General features: G+C 42.2%; 1 protein-coding gene across 4 annotated transcripts in view; it reads right to left on the bottom strand.

The window, feature by feature from the left end:
• NOXRED1 (NADP dependent oxidoreductase domain containing 1) overlaps nucleotides 1–16,473 on the bottom strand; it is a 153,933-nt gene that overhangs the window by 134,746 nt on the left and 2,714 nt on the right. The window contains exon 2 of one of the 4 annotated variants that reach the window (XM_085628061.1): nucleotides 3,305–3,394. The exons of 2 other annotated variants lie outside the window; for them this stretch is intronic. The gene's annotated coding sequence lies outside the window, so the exon portion shown is untranslated. The remainder of the gene's footprint in view (nucleotides 1–3,304; nucleotides 3,395–16,473) is intronic. One more of the 4 variants, XM_085628063.1, reaches the window with a different exon arrangement.

Genomic DNA, 16,473 nt, shown 5'->3' with positions numbered 1-16,473 from the left:
AGGGGGGTGTAATTTAGCCCCTCCTAAAGGGAGGGTCACCTGAAACTCCCGGTCCACTCCTACCCCCAAAAAGTCTTCCCTGTCCAGAAAAAGGAATAATCTATGTCTTCCCCAGACAAAGGAACAGGGTTATCCCTTTCCGTTCATGCCAGATTCCAATAATATTATATTAAGCTTCTGTTTAACTCAAATCCATTGTTGGCATCGGTGGGCCAGGTGTTCTCTTGGCTCCAAAAGGACCCAAGTTGAGTATTGGTCTAAACACATATGTATCAAGTCAAACCTAGAACCACTATCAATCTTTATAGAGCAGGTGTCTAACTAACTCATTAGACAAAACTGTAGAGTCAAAGATGGACAGGTAGACGTGCTACCCAAGTAGTTCTAGCCAGCATAGGTCCCATCCAACCCAACAACACATGGCTTTAGAGCTGGATCACTACATTTCAGCAGAGCACCAATTTTCAGCCTTTGAGTTATATATAATAGCTATCTCTGTCCATCCTGGGTGTTATATTCAAGTTGTTAGACATGACACATCCTTTATTTATTATTAAGTTATTAAAGTAAATATTATTATTATTTTCGTTATTGTATTTGTGGTTTTGCTTTACTTTTTAGAAATATACAACTACATGACCCAAAAGCAAAGGGAAAAACAGGACTATATCAGCCAGTAACTCCTGACATGGAGCAACATAAGATTTTGGCAGTGACAATGTGTTCGTGGGCAGAAGACTCTGCCCAGGCTCCCCAGGCAATCACATCGTTTTATTGTGTAGTGCAGTAAGTAGTGAGAGTACGAGCAGTGCTTCAGAATTAAGAGCTATGGCAGCAGCTAACAATCAGTTAAGCAAAGTTCTGTGACATTAGCACTGTGATGTGAGCAATCAACATATCAAAGCTAAAAGCTCCTCAATTAGTGCCTGCTCCAAAAGAGACAAAACTAAACTTAAAGCACAAAGTAATGCTGTTTCTCTTTTTAAATTTTCCAAAGCTGCCACTTAGACACAAGTATGTGACAAGAACACCGTATACAATAAAGCTTTGGCCTTTATCGTAAGCTAACGCATGCCAAGAAAATGTTCATTTTGATACACACACTGTCCTTTGGTATTACTCATTATTTACAAATGTATTTATTTATTTTTTTAAATGGAATGTGAGGGTTTATTAGGGGATTGGGTGGGTAGACTTTTAATTTAAAAAGATATATTATTAATCGATTAATAGGTTATTGTTCTAAGTTTGAACTGTTTTTGTACTAAACTAACTTTTTTTAAGTTACTGAATTATGTACTTATATTTTAATTTTTAAAAAAATTCATTAAGGGTTATGGGGAATTTGGGAGAGTTATATTATTAAATAATTATTAAAAAGTTAATTATTTTAAAGCACAAAATTGTGAACAATTCTTTTGTTGTAGAAATATTTCATTTCATGTATTCGATTTAAAATACTTTTCTTTTAGGTTTGCAGGTTTTATGGGGTTGAGGGATGGTATTCATTTTACAAATATTTATATTATTATTTGAATTTCTTTTTTTAAATACTGATTCATTTTTACCTTTTTGTAGATGTTTAATGATTTTTCAGATTTTAAGATATTTAATTGAGTTGTAGGTTTTGTAAAGTTGTTTTTTTAATTTCTGAAATAATTTTCAATGTTTAATTACATACAGTATTTGGGTGTAGTTAATCTGTCCGACCAATGCATGCACTTTCCACAATGATTGTTGGCCTGGAGTAAGAATAATACTGATACTTGTAAAGTGCGACAGCTACCTCAAACAGAGGTGTCCCGGCAAATAGTGAGTGTGATGCCCCTTTCCGGTTTATGTATTTTCCCCAATGTTTGTTATACCTTAGTTAGAATAGCAAATTAACCCCCTCCCACCCCCACACACACACACACACACACACAAGTGTATGTATGCACTTTCTCTAGTATTTACTGAACTGAGATTAGAATAGCAAATCTGACACCCCCATTGTATAAATTTCCCAGTGTTTGTTGGGCTGCAGTTAGAATAGTAAATATGATCCCCCCTTCCTCCCCAGCAGTGTGGGTATTTTCCCCAATGTTTGAAGGATTGAGGTTAGAAATGTGTATTTGAATTGTGTTTACTATATTTTGTATTGGTTTAGGATTGGATTTAGGTAACAACATGCTACTTCTTTTAAGAAACTTTTTAATAGTATTCAAGCATATTTAATTACCAATTTTTTTAAATTATTTAATTATTTTTCTGTTGTGTTTTTTAAATTAGCTAATATTTCTGTTGTTTGTAGTATTTTAAAATTATACATTTTGTTTACATATTTCCCAACAATCTTTACAATAGTTTAAATGTAAAATATGGTTTATATGTTTTTTAAATTATTACAAATTATACATTGCTTTATTGTTTTATTATTTAATATAAATATAAATTAATAATATAGGACTCATTTTTATTTGAATAATACATGTATTATTTAATTGATAACATTTTTTGAAGGGTATATGTAGTTCTGGTTTTTTTTGGTAATAAATTAATGTTTATGTCATTTTTTGTTATGTTTTTTTTTTATTATATAACATTCTTTTGAAAAATTTACTTTTTAAAATGACAATGTTAATTAAATGTAAATACATATAATGCCGATATTTTGAATGACAATATTTTGGTAGTAGATATATTTGCTCTTCACATTATATGTATTTAACATTGATATTTTGGTTCTCAAACTTTTTTAAATTACAATTAAATACATGCAGTGTCGATATTCTGGGTCACAATATTTTGGTAGTAGATATTTTCGCACTTTACATTATATGTATCTAACATTGACATTTTGGTTTTCAAATTTGTTTAAAAGATATTATTATATCACTATATTTTGTGGATGCGTGTCACACAACGTTCCATCAAAGCTTTTTGTTGTAAAAACTCCAGCCCAAGTGAGTTTGTGAATCCTTGTTAAGGAATTGCCCTGCACACAAAAAGCATATAGGGCCCGATTGTGGTCCGACTGCCCGAAGACCGCAGTTGCGGCCTTCAGGACATGGGAGTGCCAGCAGTCTTTCGAACGCCTTATTACGAGTTAACCACGGTGTCTGCGGTGTTGCTGCGGCGTTCTTGGGGCCATGGTGAGTACATTTCGATATATAGCGATGCCTGTGTGAGTATTTCAACTGCATATGTGTCAAGTGAACACAGATGCATGATACATGTGGAAAAATACCACCTACCCTTTGCCGGACTCTGACTCATAAGTAGGCAGTCCTGGTAATGGGTAAATGGTACAAAGAGGACTTACCTAGTTCATCGCAGACAGGGTTGTATTCCTCAGGGTGAAGATGCTGCTGTGAAGGCAGCACCTGGAGAAAGGGATCCACATCGACTGCTTCTGGAAAGAACAGTAAAGGGGTGAGTATGAACCCCAAATCCTTTGTTTGCGCCTACCTTTAGACGGTGGTTCCACTGCCACGGTTAGCTCTTGAAAAAGCCAACTCGTAATACAGATGAGGGTGTAGCTCCTCTGTATCACGCTATGGCGGCTGCTTTCCCCTTACCATGAGCCCAGTGGTCGATGGTGTGCTGCGGTGTCAGCAGTTCAGCCGCAATTCTTGCAAACGCAAGCAGACCAACTCATATACGGCGGTCGGACTGCAACCACGGGTAAAGCGGTCCACTAAATTAGTAATAAGGCCCTTAATCGCTGAATCCATTCAAATTAATTTTGTACATTAAAGAAAACGGAAATATGGCTTATTGAAAAAAACATATTGCTGGGAGCTAAAGTGTACATCATTTCTACAGTTTATAGTCAGCAGGGGAATCGCCTAGTGCCTTTCAGTTGCATAAATATCTGTATTACTTACCTGTTGCCTTCATTATCCTTAGCCCTGTTTGTTCTCATTACTTCTGGGGTGTACCCAGCTCGGGACAGGAGAAATGAAATCTGGAATTATGATGTGCCTGACCCCAACCAAACACATGGGTACATTAAAGGGATAGCTTGCCCAGCATTTATTCCAACTTTACTAAGCATAATCAAAGGTCAGCAGTCAAGGGTGGGTGGGGGATTCCTAATTACTGTCACAATGACATCTCTCATCCAGTCATTATGTTTGAGAAATTACAATGCAATGCTGCCCTTCAAAAAGCAACAGAAGAAATAAATATAACAAAATCCACTAATACTGCCAAGCAAAAAAATCATTAATGATTCAACCAAAATATTCATACAAAATTAAGGCAGGACAGAGCTCAAGACCCCTTCCAAAGGCATAACCATCCAACCCAAGATATTAAATACAGTTATAGTTGACAAACGTATGGGGAGACACCCAGGTAGCTGTCCTTTAAATCTCAGATGCCGGACCCTTCTTGAATCCCCTCCCAAGATGCTGCCACACTTTTAGTGAATCCACCTTGAATAATTTCACGAAGAGGGGTATCTAACAAAGGCAAAATAATTTGTGCACCAAATCCATCCACTAATGGAAATAGAAGAAGCTTTGTGACCATGACCTGGACTACCAAGTACTGAATGAAAAAGGGGATCTTTTCTACATAAAGCTCTAGACCTACCCATATACATCAGAATTGCTCTCCAAACGGAAAATGGGGTAGTCTGCTTAACACAATGGACAATATCACCAATGCCCTTAATTACCACTCAGTCAAGTTGAACAGTCAGGTGGACTTACTAAATACACTGGCTCTCTATGTAGCCGGAATAGACACTAAGCTACTCCACCTATCAAACTTGGTAGTTAAGGCTCAATCTGACAAAGATATTCAACAGATCACATGTACTTGCGCTCATATAAATCGATACAATTTCAGAGCTAACATCTATAGTAAGGTCCATGGTGACAGAGGTCAAGACAATGTCGGACAGAATTGCTGAAGACAAAGCAGGCTCAATTGAACAAGATCACGACCATCACCCAGATACCAAAGTTCTAATTGTGGGAACACCAGACGAAACTGGGAATTCCCAGGAAAAAAATTGGATTAGAAGAAAACCTACAAAAAACTCAAAACAGCTCTCATGCCCACAAAGTTCAGCAACAAAACACACTCACATCAATAAGGAAGGAGAATGAAAGTGAAAATCAATCACCAAGGGGTGAGACTTTACAATGCATCCTTCAGAAACCTCAGGACTCGATGGAAGGAAACAAACCCATTGTTATCAGTATCTGTTGTCAATGCTTCCCAAGCCACCTCTAACATTGTCCCAACCACTAATACAATACAAGAAGGATTAACTAAAAGAGCAAGAAAAATATTAAGAAAAGCCCATAACAAATCAAAGAAATCTACAAACGCTAGCTCGCCTACTAATCCCAATTCAAAATAAATGTTTCCAATTTTTAGATTTTTGAAATCCCGTCGATGTTAAATATCCCAAATGGATTAGTCGTATCCTCCTCTCCTGCTGAAGTGGCTCATGAACCTATAATGTCACAACCAACTGCAGCATCTTATTCTCAAGCGCTTGGACAAGATGCAGTTCAACAAGGAAGTGGCCGGCAGAGTGCGGCGCAAAATGTCGGCAGAGGGAAGTGTGTTAACAATGTTGCCCTACCGGAAAATATTCCAACTAACATCAAGCTTATGGTATCTTCAGGATTACCAGACGTGGAAGACATCGGACCAGGCGATAGGAACTCTCAAGGCATGCAGTTGTCACCTGAGACCAGTGGTAACACAAAAAAGGGAAAGTTAATGAACAAGTGTCCAGTCCCCACTATGAAATTGATATTTACCCCATGGTATACTTCAAGGGGCCCTCACAATATATTGAATCGTGGTAATATTCTGAAACTGTTCAACACAATCCCAGAGCTTAAGGATTTAACATCGGAAGACTTCGATTCGGTTGAATTCAAACAATGTCTCAATAATCCCACGAAAGAGGCGACTTTCACAACTGTGATGAGACCATTTTTTAAATTTTAGAAAACTCACAATTTGAGAAATGGGACATCGATATATGGAAAAGCAATGAAAATCAATATCAAACTTTACTGATCCAGAAGTTAACAATTAATAGCCCTGCTTCAATAGATCCCTCTATAACCATAAGATCAGAAGGTCATACCAAGGTATTAAATGGAGCCATAGGGCCGCTAATTAATCCAGATCTGTCATCAGGGATCAAAGTTACAAGCTGCAACTCGGGTTCTCGAGTTTGCGAGGAGTCAAAGAAAAATACAGCACTTAGTGATGATTGAAGCTGGCTTCCGAAAATACTCACAAAAGGGAAGACTGGAACACACGAATGATGCTTAAAATGTTCATTCAAGGGAATAAAACCTTTTTACATTTGCTTGTGGAACACTAACGGCCTTAAAACCCTAATAAAGGACCAACATACAGTAACTTTAAGGGATTTTGATATATTAATGTTTCAGGAAACATGGAATACGAAAAAGGAACCCGTTTTTGGATATTACGAGTATTCAAATTTTGCATGCCGCACATCTATCTTTGGTCACGCAAGTGGCGGCTTGTCTATTTATGTGTCATTAACCCTGGATGTCAAACACTATGAAATCGACTTTCAATTAGCGTGGCTTCTGTGCATTAAATTAGACCTCAAACAACCAATATTATTTATAAATGTCTACCCAAGTCAAAAAAATACAGTCAAGACATCCCAATTTACTGCACTATGGGAAGTAGTCAAAATTTTGTACCATGAATACCCAGCCACCCTGCTAATTATCTCAGGAGACGTTAATATGCACTTGCTCGCCATAAACCGTGCTAACAAACCAAGCAGAGCGCTGACACAGATGTGCCGTTCTCAGCTCAATAAATATCATCTTATGATACTGCAGGAAGACGCTCAAAATCCCAACAAGAGTGTACCTACATTAAAAAAATTAGGTCAACTTAGCATTATTGATTATTCCATCATTTCAATGGAGTTGACTTCCTCCTTCCACGATTATCAAGTGATTCCTAGGATAGAAAGTGACCACAATCCACAAACAAACTCCTTGGTAGTATCAGTCGCCCACTTGCACAAAGCAATATTGATGTTAACCGGGTCAACGGCCTTTAGCCTGAAAAGGCTAGAGTGGCACTCATGAAACCAGAAGGAAATATGGGAATTTTTAGAACCTGCAATTGCTATGGCGCTAATTGAGAAAAGTCAAGGGAAGTCTATGGTTGATATTTGGTCCTGTCTCTGTGCTTCACTTTTGGATCGCTTTCCTTCTTTACCTACATCAAAAGGGTCCATTATGAGGCCTAAAAAATCAAAATGGCATACAAATAGGCTACTTCACCAAAAAAGAGAACTTAACAAAGCAATAAGGGCCACATTTAGAAAAACGAATGGAGCCCTAAAAACTTTGGAACTTCGCCAACAAAAAATGGCTCAGAAGGTCCTATAAAAATGAAATATGGAAAGCCAAACTTACGTACTACGAAGGAATATGGACAAAGCTGTATTTTTCCTGCAAAACTAAAAACTTGAAAGTATTCTGGGGCATAATAAACAATCTCGAAAATGGTAGCAAAAGAGCGAATAGTGCTAATATAGCCGATCCTGTTAGGCATCTTTTATTTCCAAACCTTTATGGGGCATCCCCAGAAATGATGTTGAACAATAATGCAGTTCATCAAAAGTGAAGCTCGCAGAGCAGTGAAGACGGTGGAACACCCAGGAATGATCAGTATTGCATTCAAGCCGAGCCACAAGTCAATGAGGTATGTCAACCGGAACAAGTAAAAATGGCAATAAGGAGGATTAGATGGAATGGTGCGCCAAGCCCCAAGGAATCCTGAATTCAATCTTTAAAGCTAAGCTTGATCTTTGGTCAGAGATTTTAACAACTTTGTTTAATGATGTTAGTAAAACTAAAGTGGTCCCCGAGTCATGGCAGGGAAGCATAATACAGCCGATTTATAAAAGTGCCCCACAAGACAATCCAGCAAATTATGGGCTAATTGCCCTTAAGATGTGGAGGCAAAGATCTTCTCAAACTGTTTGCTGAATGACCTGGAACAACGGGCCACAAAAGAAGATCTAATCTCAACATTCCAAACTGTTTTTTGGCAGGGCGAGTCAACGACCATGAACTTCACCTTACTGACTTTATTGGCTGAAAGAGTAAAGTATAGAAAGCAAAAGTTATTTATTTGTTTCCTCGACCTTGAGGCTGCTTTTGATTCCTTCCCCCGTAATATACCATGGGCTAAGCTATCTGCATAGGGCATCCCAAATCAACTGCTTGCCATGATTAAACTGCTATATACTAATACGTGGGTCAAGGTTAAATTTGGAGACGGTAGATGTACAACACGCCGATTCGAAACTAAAAGTGGTCTTAAACAGGGTTGCGTTTTGGCACCATGCCTTTTTTTAAAATTCTTTTTATTAAATCAAAACAAGCTTCAGATACAAGAATCTCACGATATATGGACAAAGCATATACAAGACATGGCACACCTAAGACCAGTGTGTGTTAAGATATAATCAATCCGAGCCCCGCTGCAGTTTGCCGCGGATATATGAATATATTGTCTAGACCTGGGATTGTGGCATCACCAGAGATCCGTTAGACCAAGAGTGCTCGCAAATGAACACAGTGGACTGGGCCCCGTTTCTCCCATGGGGAAAGTTTCCGTATCTAGTTCCAGCGTGAGTGCATCAGTCATGTCCCCCCCCAGCATCAACAAACCAAGTGAGAGACCAAGTAGAAGCTGACTAAGATCCGGGGAATGTAATGTCTGCAGTCGCGGGGGAATGTACACTGAACATATATTTACCACCTGCCCTCCGAGGTTCCTGACAAGGCCGCGTAATGACCCAATCTGTCGCACCATGTGCGCTGTATCACCAAAGGGATCACATTTTTAATAAGTATAGCCGTACCCCTGGAGCCCGATGTAAAACAAGCATTGACTTGCATAGTGTATCCGTACCTATTGAGGGCCAAGTAGTTGTTCCCCCTGAGGTGCGTCTCTTGAAGTAAGACAACGTCTGGGGAGTGTCTGTGTACGTACTGTAAAACCATGGTGTGTTTGATCTTGTCCCCCAAGCCGTTCCCATTCCAAGAAAGGAATGTCAGCTTTTTGGTAGGTCGTGTGGCCGTGTGTCCCTCCTACGCCCACCCCCCCTTTCCTCCCGTGAAGCAGAGACCCCCCCTTATGAGCGGCAAGACCCAGCTCGTCTACGAACGGCACCTGGCACAATAATTGAAGCATTATATCTAAAGCAAGAACCTAAGAAAACAAGAACCCCTAACAGTAACGCCCCACCCTGCAACCCTACCTTGTAGGTCTAAAACTGCCCACATCCCAAATAGCAGAGCTCCTGTCGTCCCAATAAACAAGAAACTAAGGTCGGACTGTCTGGCACCACCACACAATAACGCCCCCTCCCGGGCCCCCAACCCCCACCCCTCAACGCATCCTAAAGCCGCAGCATACAAAAGTGTCTCACTTGGACCTGCCCCATACATTTAACGCTCAAAAATAGGAGCTCTAACATTGGACAGTAGAGACTGTACCTTAAGTCCTACAAAATTATAGAAAAAACCACAACATTGAGTTCTTTCCCTCACTTCCCAGGAGATCTTGCTTCACACTCCAAGGACTTCCAGACCGGGAGCTTCTGGATCTGGATACCGATCCATCCCCTTCTCGGCATCAAGGCGGAGACTCGAGAGTACGGGAGCGACTCCCTCGCCAATCACCTTCATTGCAACGGTTGAGTGACCGATGTGAGCCCCCATCCAGCCACTGTTGAACCTCAGCAGGGGATGTAATGAACAGAGACTTGTCATTGTCCAGAACCTTCAGCTTGGCCGGGAAGAACATCATGTACTTTATCCCCTTCTATCGCAGGGCTCATTTCGCACCATCGAATGTGCGCCGCTCCTACTGTACTCTCAGCATGAAATCCGGAAAGAACCTCACTGTTGAATTCTCGAAGGGAAGGTCGCCACGCACTCTAGCTGTCTGTAGGATGGAGTCCCGGTCTCGGAATTTGAGAATGCGCATGATAATCATCCGGGGAGGAGCCCCAGGCTTTGGCTTAGGGATCAGGGCCCTGTGTGCTCTCTCCACAGCAAATAACATAGACAGTCTCTTAGGCTTAAGGTGGTTCAGGATAAGGTCCTCGATGAAAAGATCCATGCTAGGGCCTTACGCCCCCTCCGGTACTCCCACCACCCTGATGATGTTGCGGCGGGCCCTCCCTTCTTGATCATTCAACCTCAATGCCATCAGCTTGTGTTGACGTGCCAGTTTTTGGATGAGCTTCCCTAGCTTGCGTGTCACGGATTGTAGCTCCCCCATGCTCTCCTCAGTCAGCGTGACCCTCTCCGAAGTTTTCCTCTTGTCCGCCCTCATCAGGTTCATTTCGATGGTAACTTTATCAATTTTGGTCTCCAAAGTCATTCCTCTCTGTCCGGTTTCCCCCCAGTCGTCCCCTCCTCAGGCGTCAGTTGGTGCAGTACTGCATATTTGTCCAATTTATTCGTTTGCACAGCAGCGGGGGCCCCCTTTGGCTTCGTCATGTTCAGGCTCCTACTGTACAAGGACCCAGAGCCCCCTCATACCCAAACAGGCTTTCTGCAGGCTACTGAGTTCTGGGCGCTAAGGTCCGTCGGCACACAATTCGGTTGCGTTCTCTCCTCTTATTGCCCGCACCAAGACGTGTCACACAGCTTACTCACAGCATGCGGGGACCCCTTCAAGACGATCCAGGATGAGACTATGAGTGCCACCCCCAGTATCCTATGGATCTTCACAACTCCGGACTGCGGCCAGCCGTCCCACCCAGTCACTGGTCTCGTAGCCCCACCGGCATATGAGGAGGCCTACTGGAGCCTCCTTGCAGCAAAGGATAGTCCCCCCCAAACTCCTCAGCCCGGCCTCACCTCCTTCAGCTGCTCATCATGATTATGAAGGCACTGCCAGGCAAACCATGGGAAGGGCACCTCGCGGGATTCCCGCCGCAAGCAGCACACGTTATCTACGGCCCAGGGAGCCGTGCCCCAGATGCAGCAGTAATCCGAGGTCCCACACAACAGGCCCGTGCGGTAGCAGTCCCAAACCAGTAGGGGGCAAACAGTCAGTCTGGCCTAAATCCCAGGGCCAGTATTGTCAGAGGAGATCGCAGGGAGGAGCCGTACAGGCAGCCACAGCTCCCGCAATCACACCATGTAGGCCCCGGCCACCGCAGCCCAAATTCTCAGCACGGGCACACCAGCGCGATATAAGGACCACCAGCGGGCTCACCCAAAATGATAGTAGGCCTTGGGGAGCTCCGGGCCAGCAGCCCACAGGTAGCCCGGCCCCCAGGGAGCTCCTCCCCAGCACCCAATGCGGTGTCCACTTCAGGCCCAAAGCAGAAGACCTTGCGTGGCAGAGATCCTGGGCCTCACACAACAGGGGCGGGTAGCGCTGCAACGCGACTCTGACCCTTCGCTGTCCGGAACGCCACAGTGCGCGACAATCAGGTTCATTGCCACAACACACGGGCCGTATCACCCTCTGATGTCGGAGACACCTCTGCCGCCTCGGAGCGCCACCGGGGGCAAAGCGCTGGCCTCCTCTGCTGTCCAGCTTATTGAATTAAGAACAGATATTGCGGGCGAGGGCCTGGACGGAGCGGAGGGATTACGCCGCCATCTTGGCAGACGCCAGACCACGCCCACCGGCTCCTTGCCTTTTTAATCTTTTTATGGTCGACCTACTGTTATATCTTAAAAATGTCAATACCCACTCACCTACCTTCTCAGGACAAGATATTAAATATTTACAATATGCAGATGATACCATACTGTTAAGCCACACTGCTACAGGTCTAAGAAGATTAGTTGATTCATTCAATAACTATATATCTGCTAATGGCTTACAAATGAATACTAAGAAGACAAAAATAATGACAATTGGTGGTACAAAATCAGACAAGAGAGTATGGAAGATTAATGGTTTACATATTGGAACTCTGAAATTCTATAAATATTTCGGTATCACATTCGATTGTCTTTTAAACAGCATTTTATAAACCAAAAACCTGAAGCTCCAGCCTTGTCCTTTGCTTTTAGAAAGCTGAGAGATGTGTTGGCATGTCCAAACCATGAGCATTAACTTAAGGTCTCTGAAAGCAAAGCTGATTCCTTCTTTGGCAAATGGTTCAATGATTTTTCTAGGTAAAGACACGAAAATCCTAGATAACCTACAAATAAAAGTTTTTTAATCGTTTTTTGGGTTCCAAGGTATATTGGGCATGCCAATGTTAGATTGGCATTTAGTCTGAAAATACAAACTCTGATAAGACAACCTGCTTTTTAAAAATTGTTACATTCTTTCTTTTGTTCAGACCAGGGCATCCTTGCGAACCAATGTTGGCAGGAAATAATGAGGTATGAGTATGCTAAGGGCTGAAAAGGATATTTAATGGAGAGTTTAAATAATTTTAAGTCTCCGCCCATTGAAGACATAGCCAGGAGCAAAGTGGTGTTTAAACAGACAATATATCAATCAGCTAACTCCCTATCAATTCTCTTAGACAAGGATGAGCTCGCCAAAAAGAGTCACTCCTGGGCAGTTATTAATTCATTCACTAAATTAGAAACACAATCGTATCTCACAACCCATTTAAAAACATTTTAAGGGACAGATTTATGTTGTTACGATTTGGGAGAAATCCAACAAAGGATGGAATCCCTTCATTGGAACGAATTTGACCCACAAACAGCTGTAGGTCATGTGGTATTTATAAAGAATCTTTCATGCATATTGTAACTACTTGCCTTCAAGCTGTTAGAAGAGAGGAATGTTCTATTAAAATCCATTTTCAACTAATTAGGGGTGAGAACATGTCTATATGCCAATCTTTCAAAAAGAGGCTTCTATGTGCTGCTATCATGGCAAATCATGGCAAAGCTGAAGCATGTATCTGCCCTCATGGAAAAATGTTTTGTCTTAAGCAATACAGTCAATTTTCCTTTGTGCGCGTTCTATCAAAATGATGTTCTCACCAATATTAGAACATTGGAATGTTGGGAGCTCCATTGAAGACAATGGAGTGCTCCATGCTTCTACTGGCCGGTAAAGGCCCGCAGAGCAACATTCCAATGTTTTACAAAGGCCTCTCGGAGCTCGAGCTTTGAGAAGCTTTTGTTTTATTTGTTAGAACATTCTGCCCTCTAGTGGCAGAATGTTCTAATAGCCTTATAGCCCTTCGTAGCAGGGCTATACCGGCTATTAAAGTCCCGGTCCCTTGTTAAAATCCCTCGCCTTCGGCGCGGGCCTTTAACGCGGGAGCGGGCCTTTAATAGCCGGTATAGCCCACTACGGCGGGCTATAAGGCTATAGTATAGCCAGAGAATTGACAAACTTAACCCTGGAATCGTTTTATTCAGATTGTCAGTAGGATAGAGGCTTGACATACATTTTGGCACATTAATCTGGCCTGGATCCTACCATTCCCTACGGATCACACCCAGAGCATGGTGATGAAAGAAAGACTTAAGGAAGGAGCCTATTGTCTTAAAACACATTCAGCAGAAGTACTAGGCAACTCTTCAACGGGAAACCCCATATTATTACGAATTATGCAGGAGGGTGCAATTAGTTGATTCTATGGTTTTAGATTCTTGTGCCCTTAATATACCTCTATGAACAGGTGTTGCGCCTTTCCGGCTCCTCTCCTGGAATGTCGCAGGGATTGCGCCCAAGATGGATATTCCAGAATGGATTGAATAGTCGAATCATTTGACCTGTGTTTGTTCCAGGAAACTTGGGCCCGGTTAGAACCCTGTAAAACTGGCTATGAAACCTTTTCTATTCCAGCAACACAGCCGGGGAGGGGTAGACCATCTGGAGGATTGTGTACTTGGGTGGGAACTCATTTAGGATGCGAGGTAAAGCAGGTGGATACACATTCCCTGGGCATTTTATGTATTTTTTTAATTTTTGATAAAGGGATAACATTTGCCTTCATTAATGTCTATTCTCGACCAGTTCGTAGGGGACATATTTCTCTCACCTTAGACGATCTAACCTCTTTCCTTTTATCCATATCTGGTGATATTGAGGTGATTGTGGGAGGTGATATGAATTGCTACTTTGAACCCCTAAATGGACTTGACATGGGCACATTTGAAGAGGAGGACCGGTATTGGTCCATTCCAAAGTCAAATTTACCATCTGTTGACATTTGGCCCCCATTAGCCTTGCAACTAACCACCCTTATTTTAAATTTTTCCCTAAGAGCATGCAATGGTAGGACCAAATCAGATAACCCAGGGGTTTGAACATTCAATAGACCTGGGCATGCCTCTTTTATTGATAATATAATAGTCTCTACAAGCTCTTGGAACAGAGTGTGTTATTTTTAAATTATCCCGTATTTACAGGTTGCCGGCCAAGCTGGTGATATTAAGGAGTTTCTTGAAGTCCTGGAAAACAACCACCAAGATCTTACCAACTCTGTGGCAGTATTTTTCCACAGAGAAAGGAAAGTAAAGGGTATGACTAAGCCACGGCACGGCTGGTACAATTCAAACTGTCGTAAAGCCAGAACTAACCTCCTTTATTCCATCAAACAGAGTGAGAGGTCAAAGATCAGAGAAGAAAGGGTTAAATATAAATTAGAGTTGACGAAGGCCAAAAGTGAGTGGGCATCCCAAATGTGGGATGAAATTAGAACTGCCCTAAAGACGCGTGATATGTGCACCTTTTGGAACCTTATCAATCAGGGCTCTAAAGAAGGTAAACCAGCCCTTGAACCCAATATCAGTGAGGGAGCCTGGAAGGCCCGTTTTGAAGCCCTATATGTACGAATTAGAGAGGGCGAAGCTACCAACACATACGATCAACTGCAAAGACCTCCAGTGTTTCGGACCATCTCCTGATAACTTCATAAGAGGTTATATTGGCATTAGGGAAGATAGCGCCGGCTAAGGCCCCAGGCCTAGATATGATCCCAGGCGATCTCTTTCGCTCCGAACCGTCTATATGGGCTCCGTACTTGCTAGTCTTGTTTAATGCAATTCTACAAGGGATGTCAATTCCACACTCGTGGGCTGGGGCAGAAATAATACCTATTTTTAAGAAAGGCTCACCCCTTTTCCCTGTTAATTATCGCCCCATTAGCTTAATAGATGTGTCCCAAAAAGTATTTGCTCGTGTTCTTCTAGCACGCCTACAAGCCTGGATGGAAGACTTTAATGTTGTCACCCCTCTCCAAGTTGGTTTCAGGGAACGAATTTCGACAATCGATCAGATCTTCAGGCTACAAATGATTTACTGGAAAACAGTAAAAATATAACGAGGCAGCTTATACCTCATATTTGTAGACCTGAAGTCTGTGTTCGACCTTGTACCGCGGGATAAGCTCTGGAAAACTCTCCTAGATATGGAAGCTCCAGAATATCTTTGCCAGTTGATCCAACGCTTGCATTTAAACAACTTTGCACAAATCCGTTATGGCAAAGTGGGTGGACTAACATCTCCTATCCCGGTGGAGAGGGGTGTGCGCCAGGGCTGTGTCCTGGCGCCTACTCTTTTTTCCCTATATATATCAATGGCCTGGTGGACGCCCTTAATGCGGGAAAGAATATTGATGCCCCTAGGTTGGCCAATAGAAAAAAACCAGCCTGGATGTTTGCGGACGACACTTTATTGCTTGCCAAGTCCCCTATGGGGATACAGCGGACGTTGGACAACTTTGGTGTCTTCTGCAAGCATCGGGGCCTGGAGATTAATCTCCAAAAAACTAAATATATGGCCTTTAACACAGGCAGTACCACTCGCCTAAACCCCAGCCTAAATGGGCAAGCTTTAGAAAAGGTTAATACCTTTGATTACTTGGGCATTACACTTACCGAAAGAATGGATTGGGGCGTACAACTTATTAAAGCCAGTCTAAAACTGACTCAGATAGCAGGAGGTATACAAAACTTTTACAGGAGTGCTGCGAATCGTGTGGCCAGCCCCGCCCTGGAATTATACAAAGTACAGGCAAGGAGTGCTACTTTGTACGGGGCAGAGCTATGGGGCCACTGTGCATTAAATAGGCTAACATGTATTGAAAATAGTTTCATTAGACAACTCATTATGTTACCATCTAGTACTCCTCTAGTTCCGTTACGTATGGATCTAGGTCTAAGACCCATTGCGGAGGAAGCCTCCCTAAGACCGATACTATACTGGCGGCGCCTATGGAGCACCCCAGAATTAATATATTTTAGGGAGGAACTGCAAGAATTGATGGGGCTACCGGGAGCCCAAAAAATTTTCTGGCACAGATTTGTAAAAGATACATGTAAGACCCTTGGCAGATCTACTCTTTGGAGTGCTCCAGAAGAATGCTCCATGTCGATTACTAAGAAGGAATTGGCAATGAGTTATAGAGAATACAAGCTTTTGGCTCTTTTTAGGAGCTCTACTCTGGGCCGATTAACTTCTGAGTTTCTAGCTGTAAAGGAAAGCTATTCC

Source organism: Triturus cristatus, chromosome 9 (genome assembly GCF_964204655.1).
Source record: "Triturus cristatus chromosome 9, aTriCri1.1, whole genome shotgun sequence".
Taxonomy (NCBI): domain Eukaryota; kingdom Metazoa; phylum Chordata; class Amphibia; order Caudata; family Salamandridae; genus Triturus; species Triturus cristatus.
The sequence above is the reverse complement of the archived record's forward strand: the minus strand, read 5'-3'. Positions and strand labels throughout refer to the sequence as shown.